At 38.5% G+C, this 17867-nt stretch overlaps 1 protein-coding gene across 2 annotated transcripts in view; it reads left to right on the top strand.

Moving 5' to 3' along the window:
• The first annotated feature begins 1833 nt into the window (after positions 1-1833).
• Positions 1834-17867, top strand: part of LOC149457496 (beta-1,3-galactosyltransferase 2-like) — a 46970-nt gene continuing 30936 nt past the window's right edge. The window contains exons 1-2 of one of the 2 annotated variants that reach the window (XM_089683635.1): positions 1834-1993; positions 14621-14674. The gene's annotated coding sequence lies outside the window, so the exon portion shown is untranslated. The remainder of the gene's footprint in view (positions 1994-14620; positions 14675-17867) is intronic. The other variant, XM_089683636.1, reaches the window with a different exon arrangement.

Here is a 17867-nt window from a genome sequence, read left to right on the forward strand (position 1 = left end):
TTTAGAGTCACTTTAACCTCCCTGGCGGTATGATTATTTCAGATTTTTGGTGCTGAAAGCGGTACCATTTTTTTGCATGGAAATATGTATTTTTTTTATTGTAGGCTGTAATTTTTAGGAAAAACTCACTGAAATCTGTCCGAACAAGAGTCTAGTAAACATCCCGGGTATGATAAAATTTGAAACACAAAATCATAAATTATAATTTAATAAATAATCATAAAAATAATATAAAAATAATAAAAAATTTAATTCAATAATATAATCAAACCAAAAACACGGAAATTTGAAATATAGCGCCAAGTTCGCACATTGCTGAGCAAAGTCGCAAAATCGTTTTCAGTGTCTGATGAGGAATTTCCCCCACGAATCATTATCACTCAATTCTGCAAATGGTTCTGATTTACTATCGCTGTTCTCTAGCTGATCTAAACCGCTTTTGACCTAAAGGGACACTTTTTGGACGCCATGGACATTTCTCAGTTTCCAGGCAGAAAGAACAGACAAAATGCAGGCAGGGCGCAGGACAAAGCACTCGGAACAAAATGTATGTGAAATTGGTTGAGACAGCAATGTTTTACTATGTAAAATGTAAAAAAAAAAAAATGACATTTTTTAAAATTTTTAAATTTCCCGCCGCCGTCGGCGGCGGCGCCCGTACGTCCCGACGTCACAGGGACAGGACACAGAAGCCGGATGCTGGCATCGGCCGGAGGAGATGGCCGGGGACGCTGCAGGGGACACATCGTGGGAGCGCAGGGTAAGGTAAGTGAAGAACACATGCCGGAGCAGTGCCGCAGGGTAAGCCCGAGTGTAGCTCGGGGTTACCGCTTTTGGTACTGAAATGTTACCCCGAGCTACACTCGGGAATACCGCCAGGGAGGTTAAGATAGATTTTTATTATTTCAGAGTTTTCACATTGAGTGCATTGTCTACATCAGTATTTTATTTACCAATGCAAAAGGGATGAGTACCTGTACAAATGAGACTAATGAGTAATTTGTCTTCTATTATCCCATTTACAGCAGCTGTGGAACTTAGAAAGGAAAGCACATCGACTCTAGCCAAAAATCTTCTGTTGCATGCACATGTGCTGACAAGGTACTTGATGAAAGGAAGAGAGAGCAGTTGGAGAAGAGGTATGACATCATCAGTCTGCTGATCCTTCATTGTCCTTTCATGAGAAAGGGGTGTGCTCTGGCCAGTGTTCTTGATCAAGCTGTGCTGCAACTGTAATGGAGGTTGCAGATCTGGTTGTGCCTAGATCACAAAACTGGCTGCATAATGTTACAAATCCTTCTGAAAAAAACACACAGTAAATTTAGATTTACTAAAACATGTGCACTCAGACTCTGGTGCATCTGTGCATAGTAGCCAATCAGATCCTAGCTTTAACTTGTTCAATTAAGCTTTGGTAATAAAACCTGGAAGCTGATTGGTTTCTATGCAGAATTGCACCAGATTTTGCACTCTCCAGTTTTAGTAAATAACTTTGCTGTGCATGTATTATAGCTACTTGATTGGAGTTTAGCTGTAACAAATGGCTATAGAATAAATAATTAGCAATTCTGTACCTTTTTTAACTACTCCTGTATTCTTAAAAGATGATGAACACATACACACCCTTATAAAATATAATGAAGACACTTGCAGATCTGTAAAGCAGCAAAAATTGTAACATGTCACAAACAGGAAGTTTCAGCATCATGCAGTGTTCTACAAATATATAAGATGGAAATCCCAAATGTCATTCTGAAAAGGAGAAGTATACACTTGCAAAATGATACTTTTTCATCCTATTGCAAGATTGCAATATACTTGCATGAAGTTAAAGTGACAGTACGTGTTTTGAAATGTTCCTCCAGTGTCACAGCACAATGCAAGAAAGGTGTGGTTAACAGGTACATTATTAGGACATGTAATCTTTGTGTGATGCTATTCACATGCAGTGACACTCGTAAGACTCCTGAAAGAGAAAACACACAAGATACAGGTAGGATAAATTTTATATTTCTTGGTACTCTGTGTAAGAACATATAATTTCTGATCTACTGAGAAATTATATTGAAACTTGATATGTTGGTACTTTGTATTTCTGCAATACTTTGACCTGGCCTTATAAATGAGCCATTGTAGGTCATCACCCTGAATGTATCATGCTGCATACATACCAACTGCACAGATATTAGAAGGATGACTGGACAATTCAACCGACGGGGATATATTTTGCATTTTTAAGAAAGAAAATACACTTAAAATGGACAAAAAATACCAGATGTCCAACAGAAAATAAATCAAATAAAATGGTATAACTAGTTTAAAAGCAGTAACTGTAACCTTATAGTAAATATGGATATTCTTAGAAATGCAGAGATAGTTGTAATCACTATAAAAATATTGTAGTATACAAAGATGGTACAGTTTTACAAAAAGGGTTATAGGTTTACATTCTTTATTCGTAATATTTTTTCTAAATGTGTTTATTTGAGAGTTTATTTGCATATAGTCAAGAAAATGTAAGTATATATTATACACCTGTACACCTAACTGCTCAAATAACTACATTGTGTATGTCTGTAGTTTTCCAATATACTTTTTTAATTCTTAACCAGCATATAGTTTACAAATAATTTAAAGTTTCTTAATAGGGAGGAATACATAATTAAAACTCAGTTTTACCAGTACTACATCAAATTAAGGCCTGGAAATAAGATTCGATTTACTGATATGGAATTTTTCTTTCTTTTTACCATTTTCATGTTTTAATATTATCATACGCAATATGAAAGCAACCGGAAACATTCGAATTACAGACAGGAGTCCTCATTTTAAGATGATCATAAGTACATGGGCCCCTTGTTCTATTAGCCTATGCTTTTATGGCCTTAAGCATTATGTGTGGGCTTCAAAAATAATGGGGTTCTTCTCAAAACATCAGTCTGAAATGATTCAGCTCATCCCAACCCTAAAATTAAAGTGTTGGAATGAAGTGCACCATTATGGGAACAGTTACATTGTTTCTATCTACCCTCTTATGCTGGCAATGCTTTTCTCATTCACTAAACTGACAGTAAAAATATAAATAAAAAATATAAATCCACTTCTCACTTTTGTTCCGTAATTTTGTATAAACAAGCTTTGTTAACATTGTTCCTATAAATAATAATGGAATTTGGAGCATAGGAATTTCTCAGAATTTCTGCAAAAAAAAAAAAAAAATGTTATAAATATTCCATTCTGTCACATGTGTATGTGTGTATGTACATGTATGTGTGTGTACAGGTGTCTCTGTTTGTGTGTGTTTGTTGGTGGCGAGTAACTCTTAAGGCCTGGCTAGTAGCCCAGGACTTGAAATTTTAAGCCCTGGACTAAATAGTACTTTGTGTGGGCCTGGAGTGCTTGATAGACGATTCAGGGCACACCCATTTTAACATGCATACAATACAGGAACCAAGACATGTTTTGTCTTTCTGACAAAAGTAACTGTAGTTATACAGTAGCTACTTGGACAATGGTACACATGGTTTAAATAACAGCTACACCCTCTGCATCAATTACACATGCAAGTCACAGGTGTCACAAGCCAACCTAAAGAATATAGACAAGATAAAAATTCAATCATTATAACATAATATAAACTATATATGAACGTTATTGTACAGAAAAAAGGTACAGAAAAAAAGTTTACACTCAGCTACTGCAATATTTCTGTGATATTGTAATATTGCAATCCTCTTGTAATACTGTTCAGCATGACAAAACACTTTAAATTGAAAAAAATAACTTGGTCATTATGAAATTGTCTAATGACTAACAAGTTTTAAAACAGGACTAGCATAGTAGCCTTCTCAGCATCACTCATACACCTTGCATCTTGTGCAAGAATTAAAATACATAACTGACGTGGCTCCACAAAAATTTGCATATAGAAAATTTTGTGAAACCTAGAATAACAGTGAGGTATCAAATAAACATTTTCAGGAATGAATGTGCAAGAGTATACTCTGTATTTGTGAAATGAAATTCTAGTGCAACAAGAGCCTGACTAAGAGGTTGAGAAATAAAGGATTAAATATCAGCAGTAACCCAACAAAGACTTTTAACACTCAGTGAGTGCATATGTTAGAAAAATATCCTTGGAGTCTCTACGATAGAAAGACAAACAAGTATCAATTTTCAAGTCCTTATTTACTGTCTAATGTTTGTTGGAACAGTATAAAAACACACAGTAAGCAACCATATTCAAATGTGGAAATTGATGTTTAGAGGATGAAAGCTTTAATTTCATGGGATAAAATTAAATACTAAAACAACTCTTCTTATAGATAATTTTAGAGATAGAACCCTTTGAAAGAATTAATTCCTGCCTGAATAGCTTGAACACTTCAGTAGTCTGGTTTCTTAGTGTACCTACCTGTAGTATGAACATGTTTTAAAGGAACAAACAGAATATACTGTATAACCAAAAATCCATCATAACAGGGAGCCTACCAGGGAACAGTTTTTTTTAAGTAATGGGCCTTGTAAGGCTATACAAACAGCTCTTAGCTAAGCCATCTGACTTGGTGCCACATAGGGATGAGAGAATGCCTGGCAGTGGGCAGTGGGTAACATGACTGCAAAAAAGTGGTGCTATTATTAGATTATGGCAACTCCAGCCTAAGAATACCAGTCAGGTATGTTCTCTATGTGCTTTTGCTGTGAAAAGTTCTTTTTAGGGCTTGTTCACACTTGACTGTTTTTCCAAATCTTGCCACCCGCCCCTATAGCGTTTGACAAGCGTTGGTCCGGCGTTTGCAGAGCGTTTTTAATGCTCCACAAACGCTGCATGTGCGGTTTAGTGGTGGTTGCTAGGCGTTTGCCAAGCGATAAAAATGCCCCAAAAAAGGCCTATAATGAAGTTTGAATGGTGTTACCGCTCCGCAAATGCCTCGCAACCGCATCGCAACCAAACCGCAAACGCCCAGAGCGGCACCATAGACTTGAATAGGAGGCTTCAACTCCTCCTGACTCTACCGGAGGCATCCGTTTTGCCACGATGCCATGCAACACAACGCTAACGCTCCCCTTTGAACAGCACTATGTGCTGCAATGTGTAGAATTTTCCCTGGCATTTTAGAAATGGTAAAAACACTTCCCAAATGCCTGTCTGCTGCCTGCTAACAAGGCTAGTGTGAATGTAGCCTTAGATGCTGTATTGCTGTTTACAATCTTCTCCTAAAAATTTCTCTTGAGCCTATTACATTGACTGTCTGAATTGCATCTAATGTCATCCAGCTCCTTCATCAGTGGCCTGGCCAACTGAGATATACCACATAGAAAGAGTTTGTGTAAAGGTGAATTCTCCCAGAAGTTGCTAGGCATTCCTTGAGCAATGAGCAATTTCTGCCTCTCAGCTAAGTTTACACCAACACCATTGCTCTTTTTAGCTTTTTGTGAGGGGGAATTCTTCCTAATGACTGTAAGGAGCATTCTTCCCACTGAATATAACACTAATGTATCATGAGTTGTAGATATAGTAATTAGGGGTTTCCCGAGCTTGGAAAGTTATTTAAAGGGTTCCTCTGTGTTAAAAAGGTTGATAAAGACTGGGTTAGAACCTCCTTAAGTAGTATGCAGAGTAAACCTATCTTATTTAAATCACACTATACACCTGGTGGTGTTCTCTTTGCTACTGATATGTGATTTGTCACCATGCTAAGATTATTAACGCTCTGTAAGGACTTCAGAAAGAAAGTTGTTGATGCCTATGAGTCTGGAAAGGCCTTAAAATATTGACAAGTGTTTTAAAATAAAAGATTCCTCTGTAAAGAATCAAATCTACAGATTTCAAACAACTGATCATTTTTACAGGACTGTCCAGGCAAGAAAATTCAACCAAAGAGGTGACCATTTGGTGCTTAAAGAAGTCTCCAAAAACCCTAATAGTCCATAGTGGGGTTTTCAGTTAACTTTTGCCACAGTTTGGTCAAAGTGCATGTATCTGTAATCAGAAAGAGATTGCATCAATTAATGTGCATGTGAAGTGCATTAAGAAAAAGCCTTTGCTTAGCATGAAAGTAAGTTTACAATTTGCTATTGGACATAAAGACAACAACCAGGCTTTCTGGAACAATGTGCAGAAAGCTGATGAATCACAGATAAAGTTGACATGACTGTAGACATGTTTGCCACAATCCATATTTTAGGAGGTAAGCCTAATAACAATTGTGAATGTCTGCCCACTAGCAATGTACTGCAGACAGGTGACCACTGTAGGCAAAGCAATATTCCCATATGTTGTTGTCTACTTCCATGTTTTGGGCACACGCATGCACTCCTTGGCTGGCATCTACTGTGGTTGTACACAGTGGGAGCCTGTCAGCAAGTCCCAGCCAAGGGGTGGACTGACCATTTGAGCACTGCCTGAGGGCCCGGGGTCAGTAGGGGGCCCCATGAAATGCCCCTGGTACCTTTTTATAGGCTTTTTTGGGTGTGTTTTGAGTGTGAACAAGGACACAGGGGCCCCATGTTCACCTATTGCCTGGGGGCCCCATGAGTTGTCAGTCCGCCCCTGGTCCCAGCCAATGATTTAGAGTTGGGACCTGCTGATCAGCTGTGTAAAATCACAGCCCAGAGTTCTGTGTTGACAATCAACACAGAGATCTGTACAGAGGGAACCATCCCAGATGAAGTCATGTGACATCGTGATGATACGTGTGGGCTCATGGTGACACAACTTCCGGCGTGCTGATGCAACTTCCCGTGTGGACGCCATCTTGGAACTCCTATTGAGGTCATTGTATTAGTACACCCACAGCATGTGGATAGGTACTAAAGGCTTGTAATTTCTAGTCAAATGTAAGTGGGATTTGTAACGTTTTTATCCATTTGAGTTATTAAACGGTAATACATTATGGGAGCATTTTGTATTCTCTTTCTGGGCGAATGAGGAGCTAACACTTCGAGGACCACTGAGATGAGGCTGTATGCAGGACCTTGGTTACCAGAGAGGGAATTGATACGGCGGTGGACCTGACATCCATTGGAGGGAGTCCGGGTTCCAGACCGGTGGTGTTTGATTGTGTTTGATTGTTTAAAGCATTTTGCCCCTGCAGGGTCACCGCATGGAGGTGAGGGGCCATTGCACCTAGAGTGGGATTCATAGCATCCTGTTGCACATTTTGGTGATTACAGGACTACATAACACCTCCACCATTTGGATGGTTCTGGACACTTTCTACAGATTGGACACTTAATTTTTTCACTTTTTAGGACACGATAATTATTATTTTGGGGGTTTGGTTTTTTTGTTTATGTTAGTGGGTTGATTATCCACTGTAGTTATATATATCTTTGTGGATATACAGAAAGTGTGAAGCATTGTTTGAAGTCACTTATTTTCATGCTTATTTAGAACCCCCATCTGGGGTTACGTATCACATCTATAGCCTATTTTTTTTTTTTTTTTTGGTGTTCACCTATTCCCAGTAGGGGGTCACTATTGTGTATATAGTGATTGTTAGTGATTTACAAGAATTGAGCCTGATTTTTTCTTTCTTTCTTAATTACCACATTTGTGGTTTCACTGATTCACTTTATTTATCCCATATTGGGATCACTGGCAAGTTATTTTGAGCTTATACATGTGTTTATTCATTTGATTCCTCTTTCTTCTTTTTTCGTAGGTTTACCACAAGGAGTGGTTTCACTGATTCACTTTGTCTTTATCCTCCAGTGGGATCACTATTATTTCTTTCACACTAGTTTATCCAGGGCATGTAAAGTTTACATGCGTTTATGTCACTATATTTTTTCACTGGTGTTGTCGTTCAGGAGTTTTCTCAGTTTCACGGCATTTAATGTATGTGTATTAATATTGTGTGTATTTGTGGATTATCTTATTTAGGAGAGGGGGTGGAGAGGTTCTGGGGTTTTTGTCTTATTTGATTTTGTTATCTATTATTGATTTTAAGGGGATATTATTCACCTATTTATTGTATACTAAGTATTGGGGTTCACATATAGTTTATTAGTGCAGCACCACATTTTACAATTTGTGTTGACCATTTTTTTGGTATATGGTTAGGTGTTAGCAGCTTTAGTCACAGGTTCACCTAAGCGCTGGAGGACTTTGAATATAATCTCTGTATTTATCATCCCTGCAAATCATTGACTCCAAATTGGCAAATATCATTGAACATTTGACAGGGGAACCAATATAGCAACCTGTATAATAATTAATATCTTTAACCCTTTCACTGCCAGAGCTGTTTTTTGTGCAAAAAATTATTTTAGACCTGAAGATTACTTAACACCCACATAATTAGGGGCGGACTGACAACTTATGGGGCCCCTGGGCAATAGGAGATCATGGGGCCCCTGTGTCCTTGCCCAAACTAAAAAAAAGCCTATGAAAAAGGTACCAGGGGCACCTCATGGGGCCCCCTACTGACCCTGGGCCCTCAGGCAGTGCCCGAGTTTCCAAATGGTCAGTCCGCCCCTGCACATAATATTACATATTTTCTAAAGCAAACTAAAAAAAAATGGTGATTTGATGTCACCCGATATTTATCAAGTGCAAACATTCATTAAAGAATGCACTAAAATTAATTTTAGGCCATACAAACAAAACATATTACGCACTTTTTTGTAAAATGTAAAAGATGAAGCTGTGCCAAGCAAATAGATACCCAAAATGTCAAGTCATAAAACTCCATGTACCCGTCAAAGAGCGACAAACTTTGGTTTCCAAAATTTTCTATAGGTGAAGCTTTAGGGCTCATGCACACAGGGCATTTGGAATTCTCCTCTGAATTCCCTTTTACTCCTGGCATGAAAAAGCAGCTTTAAAAATGTGTCTAAAGCCATTTATTTCACATTTATTTAGGCAGGTTTAGGCACATCAAGGTGTTTGATTATTTATGGATTCCATTGGCCAGAAAATGTATTCTATTGGCCAGAATATGAACTTATTCTGACCATTGAAATAAATGAACGCTCAAACATTTTTTTCTGCCTAAAAGCTCCTCTCCTGAATGTATTGGAGATTGTTTTTATTTGCAGCTTCATGTAATCTGTCTGTAAATGTGTATATGTGCATGGACACATAGGTTAACATAGAGGTGCTTTTACAGGCTGAATAAAAAAGGTCAAACACCTGTAAAAAGGACATTATAACCCCTGTGTGTATGAGACATTGAAAGATCATCAGTTTGGAATTACCATAAATAGTACCCCAAGAGTTATTGCCCTGACCCCAGTATGTGCAGTGATATGTCACATGTGTAGCACAATGGATTTTTTCATGCATAGATGCCCCTGATGCATAAGCCTATGTTCACATGTGCTTGTATGTTCACCTAGGTGGGGATAGGGGATCTCAATATTTTTTTGGGGTTTAAGTACTTTGGTGAAACTTTTATTTTTTTTATGCTTTTTTCATTAAACTTTATTTTTTATCACATTTTCTGGCCCTCCTAAATTTCCACCCCCTCAGCAGTCTCTGTAAACACTTCCGCAGCTTCTTCAGAGGACTCAAACAACTCCAGAAGAACTGGTTCATATAAAGGAGAAATGTTGACTATTACAATTAGCAGTTTCACAAAGAGCTCCAAATATGTGTATTGGTCAGCCTTAGCATGGCAATGCATAGTAAAGTCTACCTACAAAAGAGGTTACTTGGCACACTTTGTTACATTTCCAGATTTACGCCATAGCTTGTGTGTGTCATTGGAAATCCGTTTCCAGCACTTTTTGGCAAACCATCATTATTTACATTAAGAGGACATGTGTTTTGGTATATTCCATAACCCTCCATTCTGCAGTTTGAAATGTTAAACATTGTTAGTAATGCAACTAAATCAACATTTTTGTTCTAAACGAGCTGTATGTGAACCGTATCTCTCACTCTTTCCATAGACACCCTCACTATATTGACAAAAGTATTGGAACGCCTGCCTTTACATGCACATGAACTTTAATGGCATCCCAGTCTTAGTCCGCAGGGTTGAATGTTGAGTTGGTCTACCCTTTGCAGCTGTAACAGCTTCAACTCTTCTAGGAAGTCTGTCCACAAGGTTTAGAAGTGTGTCTATGGGAATGTTTGACCATTCTTCCAGAAGCGCACTTGTGAGGTCAGGCACTGATGTCAGATGAGAAGGCCTGGCTCGCAGTCTCCACTCTAATTCATCCCAAAGGTGTTCTCTCGGGTTGAGGTCAGGACTCTGTGCAGGCCAGTCAAGTTCCTCCACCCCAAACTCGCTCATCCATGTCTTTATGGACCTTGCTTTGTGCACTGGTGTGCAATCATGTTAGAACAGGAAGGGACCATCCCCAAACTGTTCCTACAAAGTTGGGAGCATGAAATTGTCCAAAATGTCTTGGTATGCTGATGCCTTAAGAGTTCCCTTCACTGGAACTAAGGGGCCAAGCCCAAACCATGAGAAACAACCCCACATCATAATCCCCTCCCCCACCAAACTTAACACTTAGCACAATGCAGTCAGGCAAGTGCCATTCTCCTGGCAACTGCCAAACCCAGACAGGTTCATCAGATTGCCAGACAGTGAAGCGTGATTCATCACTCAAGTTAACACACCTCCAGTGCTCTAGAATCCAGTAGCAACCTGCTTTACACCTCTGCATCTGATGCTTTGCATTGCACTTGGCTAGTTGCATTGCACTCTAACTAGTTGATGACTTCTGTGCACTGAGTATTTCAGCATGCACTGACCCCGCTCTGCCATTTTACATGGCCTACCACTTCAGTTGCTGTTGTTTCTAGTTGCTTCCATTTTCTTATAATGGACTTATTGCACAGGCGGCAACATATCATGATGCCACACTTGAATTCACTGAGCTCCTGAGAGCGACCCATTCTTTTCCAAATGTTTGTAGAAGCAGTCTGCATGCCTAGGTGCTTGATTTTATACACCTGTGGCCATGAAGGTGATTGGAACACCTGAATCCAATAGAGGGGTTTCCCAATACTTGACAGGGGAATATTATTAAATATTCATACCAATCCCTGATCATGGGTGTTCGTATGAGACCATGATCTCATTCCTACATCCCTGGCCTTCTGGATGTGGGGATTTGAAGGAACTTTTCAGATTCTGAAAGTGCCACTGCCCCCAGATGTCCAGCTCTCCCAATACATGAAGGAATAAGGAGTACATAGTACTCCTTGTTATTCATTCACATAAAAAGATAAATAGTAAATGAAAATTCCAACATCATGATAAAGTCCTTTATTAAAAAAGAAAAATAAACAATATTATTCAATGTAAATCCAACGTCAATCAAGATGAACAATGTCCTGACGCCACTACTCTCACCACTTTTTTCTACCTCTATTACTGTTGCAAATGATGGCTCCCTAGAAGACTGCTGTATGTCCTGGGATCACAGGTGATGGAAGCAGTGATGGGGGAGGGTCATCGTGATGTTGGATCATCAGGTGGGCAGGGCATAAATAATCTTGAATGATCTTGGATCTACATACTTAGTTATGACTGATGTGATATTTACATAGGGGGGCGTTTTTTTAAAAAATAATTTTTTAATGGTGTTTGTGTTTTGATTTTCCATTGAACATTTTTATGAATGAGTAACAAGGAGTACCATGTACCCCTTACTTATTTTCCAACCTTGCTTGCTAGATAAACAAAAAAAATAATTAATAAAGCAATAAATAACCACAATTTTACTCAAATATACGTAGGACTCAAACACTGTGATGCTTTAAAATCCAAATAGATTTTCAGTTTAGATCAGCGAAATACATTCCAGATTAATTAAAACAACACATTTTCTAAAGCCTGTCTTCTACCACCATGATGCAGATAAGGACCTGTTCTCACTGTGTGCAAGGTGTGGTCTCTATACAGAGGATCAACACACCCCCACAGGAGATTTGCAGTCAGTAAAGCTCATGCTCCTTGTTGATTTAAGACCTTTATTTCTGACTTCTGCACAGAGACAACTGCTTTCACACAGAGAAAGCGTCCTTCTTTACAGAATGCTGTCAGGGGACAGGCTCTTCTCCGTGGGTTGTGGCTTTTTATAAAAAACAAACTGTAAGACTTTGTCAACTTTTTGTTTTGATGCACCTAGGATGTACTGTATTTAGCAGATTTTAACCAAAAGTTCAGTTTGAGATTAACCACTTGACCTCCCAAAGGCATTATCCCCTTCGTGACCAGGGCATTTATTTGCTATTCAGCACTGTGCTAATTTAACTGGAAATTGCTCAGCCATACAACACTGTACCCAAATGAAATTAATATAATTTATTTCACACATAATAGTTTTATTTTGGTGGAATTTGATCATCACTGGTTTTTTTTCTTAATTTATTTATATATAAACTAAGAAAGATCAAACATTAAAAAAAAATAACAATACATCTAATTTTTTCATAAATTTAGGCCAAAATGTATTATGCCACATGTCTTTGGTAAAAAATAAATAAATCCTAATAAGTGTGTATTAATTTGCTTGTGTGAAATTTATAGTGCTTACAAACTATAGTATTTATGCTGGAATTTACTATACTTGTAATGGCGCTGATCAAAGGCTTATAGGGATTTATTTACTAAAGTTGGAGGGTGCAAAATCAGGCTCGCTTCTGCACAGAAATCAATCAGATTCCAGGCTTTATTACCAAAGGTTAGTTGAACAAGCTGAGGTTAGAATCTGATTAGTTTCTATGCAGAAGTGAATCTGATTTTGCACTCTCCATCTTCAGTAAATAAACCCCCTAGTGTGACTGTGATAGTGTGGTGGGCAATCTGGCAATAGCAGACATTGGCTGGGAGGGACACTAACATTGATGTTGCTATCAACACTAATAGAGTGATCAGTGAAAATACTGTACACTGCACTAGTGACACTGGCTGGGAAGGGTTTAATATCAAGGGGCAACAAAGGAGTCAACTGTGTGCTTAACAAGTGTGATGTGTGTAATGTGTGCCGCTTTTACTCACAAGTCTGTCTGTTTTTTTTTCTCCCTGCTTTTCAGGGAGAAGAAACAGTCAGATTGATGTTCTGTTTACACAGAGCTCTGTCTGTTTGTAAACACTGAACTCTGTGATTAGCAAGCTTCAGCTGAAATCATTGGTTGAAACTTGCTGACAAATGTTTTGTGTCCAATCACAGCTCCCAAAAACATGGAGCTCACACCAGATGTACTGTGAGTGGGTGGTAAGTGGTTGAACGTATATTGACAAAGTCAGAAAATCATACAAGAAGCCAAATGCTTGGGCACAGGGCGGTACCCTGAGAGGACAGATAGAATTGATCTTGTTCTGCTCCAACATTAGTAAATTGATTTATTATTAGATGAAATAGGTTACTGCACTGTGCTGTCTGCTCTGTTTGTTAACTTAGCTTTTAAGAATCTATAATGAAATCACAGGAAACAGATGTGAATACATTAACCAGTTGCCGACCAGCCACAGTACATTTACTGTGGCAGGGTGGCACCGCTGCGCAAAATCACATATATATATACGTGATTTTGCATATCGGGTAGGGGGCATGCACGAGGCACATGACCGCCCTACCTGCGCCACTGATCGTGGCCGCGGGTTTCAATCACATGGTCCCGGCCAGCAATTACCAGCTGGAGCCGGCGATTACCGGCAATCACTGACAGAGAGGATGGCTGCAGTGTTTACTCCCTGTCAGTTTCCAGCACACTGATCCGAAGAGCAGAGTTTAGCTTTCCAGTCAGTGTCTTCCTGTGAAGAACACCCCCCGCCTCCTAGTGAAACACTCCCCTCACACGGTTAACCCTTTGATTGCCTAAAAATGTTAACCCCTTCCTCCCCAGTGCCATTAGTACAGTGTCAGTGTTTTTTTTTTGCACTGATCACTGTATTGGTGTCACTGGTGATGTCAGTGACCCCAATTCAGTTCCCCCCCCAGTGTCAGAATGTCCGCCGCAGTCCCGGAGAATTGCCATATGTCGCTGATCGCCACCATAAGTCGCTGATCGCCAATCTCTGCTTGCAGATCAGTCTGCTTAGGAGTATTGTTGGGTTCATTTAACATTCTGCCCTTTTACTTAGCCCTGATGAAGGGGGATTGTGTGGCCCCCCGAAACATGTTGGATGTCCTTTGCCCTGCTTGTTGTAACCAGTTGATCATCAAAAACATAAAGACATTGGACACCTAGGAATTTTTCATTTGGCTCTCTCTTTGACCTTTTACTTTAAGAACTTCTGGACAGTCTCACAGTGTCTTTGTCCCCACATAGATTGAGCAATTCCACCTTGTGGAATTAATGTATTAAATGCAGGAGGGTGATTTCTACAATTTTAACCCTTTGCTAGGACAGACAGTGTTCAAAACTAGTTTACAGCTGATAATGAAGAACCGTGAAAACAGTAGAAGCAAGGAAATATGTTAATTATTACTCCATGCCTCCTTCTAAACATTGCAATGCAGGAAGAGCATGTAGTGATTTCTAAGTAACTAAAAAAACTTAAAAGGGTAACTTGCAATTTTTTTTTATTTTTTTTTACTATGTTGATAAGAACATGTGACAAAATTAAAGTAGGTGTTATCCCAATTTGCTTGCAAAAGTGGAAATACACTTTAATCCTGATATGTTATCTTTATTTTTTCCTTTCAGACCTCAACTCTGCCAAACTCCTTCCCACAGTTATGTCAACTAATAAATACATTTGTAAGAAAAATTTCTTTTTTTATTTATATGTTCTGCAGAAAAGCTAAGATGGGTTTGTTGTTTATTTCGGATCTTAACTAACCTACCTTACCTCAGCTCTATTCTTATCAAGTTCTTGCAGCTGCAGTTCACCGCAATGTTTACTTCCTGCAGGCTGGCCTCAAAATGTCCAAGCATGCGCGATAGAACCTCATGGGTTTCTAAGGGGACATCTCCTAGGTGCAATTATTGTGGCAGACAACAGGTTCTCTGGTTACTACAAGTATCACAGGAAAACACAGGCAATCACTCATCCTTCCGATTCTTCTCATCATACCAGCTAAAAAAATACATGTATAAAAATATTGCTGATGAAGATTAGGACTTTTTGTATTCACGTGTTTTACATAAAAGCTAAACTTGGTTTTCTGTGTATTTCTGGACTAAATAAGCTAAAAACCAAAGAAGTTAAATACTGCACCTAACAAGAAATCTCCAATGCCAGTCCACATAAACAAAATGATAGTTTGCTGTCCATGAGTAAATCATTTATTATTTTAAACTTTATCTGAAAGGATTTGGTGTGACTTTCACATTTTGCATACTTGCTGTTCAATAATTGAATGATGAGTCCTCCTCCAGAGGTTATGTGCATGTCAAATGCAATAAGCATCCTGGATAAAGGAATGAAGTAGGAGATTACTGGATAAGAAATTGCATTCATTTCAAAATGCAATTTTAAATTTAGTAACTATATTTAACTGCAAGTCCAAATAATTACAACAGTGTGAAAAATGTATTATGCCGCAGTCTCTGTTGCTTACATGAAAGCATAAACATGGGAGCATAAATACAATAAATGGCAGTTAAATGAGGGCATACTGTAACATAGAGGGTGTGGTTCTGTAAAGTTGTACTTTCTAAATCAAATTTGGTGTATCAGACTTTACTGTACAGGTTAGCTTTACATATCTTCATCTCTATTCTCCCTCAACCTATTTCTTGCCTTATTATCTCTTATTAATCAGCCTTTTTATGTCTTGTTCTCTTGTTATTTGACTAGCAAAAGTTTGCCAGTGCATGGAAATTCATTGTGAAGGTTCAGTAGTGGTAAGTGGCAAAGTGTGCAGACGCATACTATAGGTGATAAGAGGCGAGGTGCTCGGGTGTATCAATGGTAAGCATACGTGGTAGCCTCTCTAGGCTAAGGCAAAATGGCAGTCATCACTTGCCTGACCCAAAATCAGTTACTGTGCATGCACAGTTGCTTCTCTATAGTACAGAAGATCTGCAAAATCCTGCAAATAAAGGTTGGTGGACCATGCCACCAAGCCACTCCCATAGCTCAATATCAGCCACATTTGTTCACCATTGCAATAGAGGACTAGATTGGCACATACACCATGGCACCAATATACTGTATATCCACATTTATCCACTTGACCTCCAGAAGGTTTTACTCCCATTATGATTAGGGTATTTTTTTTTCTATTCAGCACTGTGCTACTTTAACTGGCAATTGCTTGGTCATGCAACACTGTACCCAAATGAAACATTTCCACACAAATAGAGCTTTCTTTTGGTGATATTTGCTTAACACTGAGGTTAATAATAATAATAAAAACAGAACATTTTGAAAAAAAAACATATTTTCTTCTTTTTATTATAAAACATATCCAATAAAATAAAAAAAAATCTAATTTCTTCATAAATTTAGGCCAAAATGTATTCTACTACAAGTCTTTAGTAAAACAAATTCCAGTAAGTGTATATTAAGTGGTTTCTGTGAAAGCGCCTACAAACTATGGTATATATATTGGAATGTACACAGATATAAATGCTATACTGGTAATGATGGTGATCAGCAACTTATAGTGTGACTATGATAGTGTGCTGGGCAATCTGGCACTAACAGACACTGGCTGGGAGGGACACTAACTGACACTGAAGTCGCTGGTAACACTAATACAGTGATCAGATATAATACTGTACACTGTACTAAATAGACTGGCTGGGAAGGGGTTAACATCAAGGGCAAATCAAGGAGTTAACTGTGTGCCTAACAATGTGTAATATGTACTGCTTTTATTCACAGATCTGGCTGTTTTTTCTCCCTGCTTTTCAGTGAAAAGACACAGTCAGATCACTGTTCTGTTTACTCAGTGTTCTGTGTGTTTGTAAACACATAACTCTGTTCTGTGATTGACCTCAGCAAGTTTCAGCCAAAATCATTGTCTGAAACCTGCTGACAAACTTGTGCTATGTCCAATCACCGCAAGAGTCAGCAGGGGGCGTGTACACATGCACCTTAAAACCCAGAATCGGGCGTTGATGTACATGTACTGTATCTTGCCAAGCCTGCAGCTGCCACCCGCTTGCAGTAGATGTACTGTGAGTGGGTAACAAGCAGTTAGTTTATTTTTTCTTTATTGACTTTTCACATTTACTTTATTTATTCAGATACCTCAACACTCTTTTTATCTGGGCTATTCAATTGTATGTATTAAAGTGTAACTAAGACAAAACTGAGTGAAGATGGATTATATCTCCTGTCAGGTTTTATTGCTACCTGTGCCCCCATTGGGGAGTTTCTCTCCCTCTCTACTTGTCCTGGTGGTAAGAGTGAAAGTGAAAGAAAATTCAAAATTTTGGACTGTCACCAAAACAGGAATAGAGGGGAAATCTTCCAATGGGTACACTTGTTCCTGTGACAACTGTCTAAAAGGGGATTTCCTCTATTTCCCAAGGACTATTTGAGGATTTTGTGTCAATTGTATCTATGGGGTTGATTTACTAAAAATGGAGAGTAGATCTGATGCAGCTCTACATAGAAACTAATCAGCTTCCAGTTTTTTTTGGAAATTTGAAAATAATAATAATAACGCTGTAATTAAAAAAAATAAATAAAAAAGTGATTTTGGTTTTTTTTAACGTCTACATTTTCCAAAAAATTGTAACAAAAAATTACAACCTCCAAAAAAACTCACCATGCCTCTTAATAAATACCTTGCACTGTCTATTTTCCAAAAATGGGTAACTTGGAGGGAATTTGTACTATCCTGGCATTTTTGGGCCTCAAGAAATGAGATGGGCTATCAGTACATCAGGACTGATCGATTGTCAGATATATATATCATGGTTTGTAGACTCTATAACTTTCCTACAGGCTAAATAATATATACTAATTTGGGGTATTTTCACCAAAGAAATGTAG

Source organism: Staurois parvus, unplaced genomic scaffold (genome assembly GCF_062004578.1).
Source record: "Staurois parvus isolate SC_StPar_1 unplaced genomic scaffold, SC_StPar_1.0 ptg000318l, whole genome shotgun sequence".
Classification (NCBI taxonomy): domain Eukaryota; kingdom Metazoa; phylum Chordata; class Amphibia; order Anura; family Ranidae; genus Staurois; species Staurois parvus.